This window comes from Galeopterus variegatus, unplaced genomic scaffold (genome assembly GCF_000696425.1).
Source record: "Galeopterus variegatus unplaced genomic scaffold, G_variegatus-3.0.2 Scaffold146, whole genome shotgun sequence".
Lineage (NCBI taxonomy): Eukaryota > Metazoa > Chordata > Mammalia > Dermoptera > Cynocephalidae > Galeopterus > Galeopterus variegatus.
Window position 1 is genome coordinate 549,602 of NW_007726257.1, and position 1,989 is coordinate 551,590.

Genomic DNA, 1,989 nt, shown 5'->3' on the forward strand with positions numbered 1-1,989 from the left:
TCTGCATGTACTGATTCGTTCAGTCCTCATAATACCCCTATACTGTAGTTTCTGTTATAATTCCTATTTCATAAATGAGGCTACTGAGGCACGGAGAGGCTAAGTATTTTACCCAAGGTTGCACAGCATGTAAATGGCAGGGCTCGAGTCGGATCCAGACTGTTTGCCCCCAGCCCATGCCTTGGTGGTTGCAGGGTTCAAGTGATGTACCAGTTGGTGGACAGATGCTTGGCTTTGTGATGCTGCACAAGTAGAGATATATTAGGCACTGCTGGCAAATCACCAATGCCAGGACCTCAGACTCCCTCACCCACACAGATGCTCTTGATTTACCCAGTAATAACTTCATCAAATGATTTATACACCTCATCTCCTGTTGGCACAAGTATACAGCGACCTAGTTCTGGTATGTTATGAAACAGATTTTAAAAATTCAAGCAACCTGTGGAGAAAGTAGATTTTACCCTGGGAATGGGGAACTTCACAGGCTCCCTGCTCAGAATCCCCCCATCCGCACTGGACACCTGACTATCTCCTGCATCCCCATAAATCGGAGTGCCTTGGGTGTCTGGGTAATGAATTAGAGATGGGTATTGATGGATGAGCAAATACAAGACAGGACCTGTAAAAAGTGATTCATTAACCCAGACAAACCTTTATAGCTAAAAATATCAAAGCTGGGGGTTATCTTTCCAAAACGCAAATATTGTCATATGTCTCCTCTGCTTGAAACTCATTAATGGCTCTCCTGTACCCACAGGGCACATTTTCAAAGCTATGCCCAGCTTGAGGCCCTCCCCAAGCTGACCCATTCTTAGCCTCCGCCACAGGCCCCGCATGCCGCACATTCACGTCAGCTCTGGATACCCAATCGCCTCTCCCTCCTACCTCTGCTCCTCGCCCTCCTTAACTTCCCTGGGAGCTCCTGCTCCTCCAGCCTCAGCACAGATCTGCTTCTCTTCTGAGGAAGCTCCTGTCTCAGACCCGGTGTTGACACAGCAAAAGCATTGGGTCCACCCCCGGGCAGGGCCAGGAAGTGCCTATGACCCAGAAGATTAGAAACACGGCCACGGTCAGAAACTGGAGCTGGGGCTCTCCCAGGGTGGAGACCCAGAGAGAAGGGGAGACTTCACCTGGGGCAGTGTGAGGAGGAGCCAGCCCTACTGTGTCACCCGCTGGGCTCTGCAGAGTAGCAGTCATGATGCTGAGGTTGTTCCCAAACACACTGATGAGGGGAGGAAACCCGTATCTGGCCGGGTGGAGTGCTCACTGGTTCTGGAGCAAAATCTTCAGCAACAACTGGGAAGGGGCTGGAAGAAGAGAGGGCTCAACAAACCCCATAAAGGCAGGAAACCTCACAGCACCATCAGCGGTAGAGAGTCCACTGGATATTTCTTAAGCACATGAGAGATGATGATGAATTAAAGGGCACCGAGGATGGGCTGGTAGATTTCCTCCCAAGCGCCCTCTGTCCAGTTCATGTTATTCTATGTCAACTGGCTGCTCATTCAACAATTCAGATCTGTGGCCTTGTGTCCCAGGCACTGTGCTCTGGGCTGGGCATGCAAAAGGAGAAAGACAACCCCTGCCCTCCAGGGACTCCTGGACATTGGGCTAATCACTGGAAAACTGGGCTAGGGAGGAGCAAAGGGCACTCCAGGAGCGTAGGCACTCATCCGGGCGCTGTGGGGGGCATGGGTGCTCGTCAGGGGAGCTCGGAGACTTCTGGCCACTCTCAGACTTTGCTGTCTTCTGTCTCCTGGCCCAGTCCTTCTCTCCCCACCCAAGCTGCTCAGATAATACTTGTCTCTCAGAGTCTATCTCCTGTGCCATCTCCTCCACGAAGCATTTTCTCCTCCAGCTCTCAGCTGTCTCCCTGTCCCCTGAATTTAAGTTACCTGTGGCATAAAATTTAGTGCTTAAATAAATTATTATTTGAATTTTTTTTTTCTGACTGGATTGGAATGACTTGAGCATGAGGGTTACCTC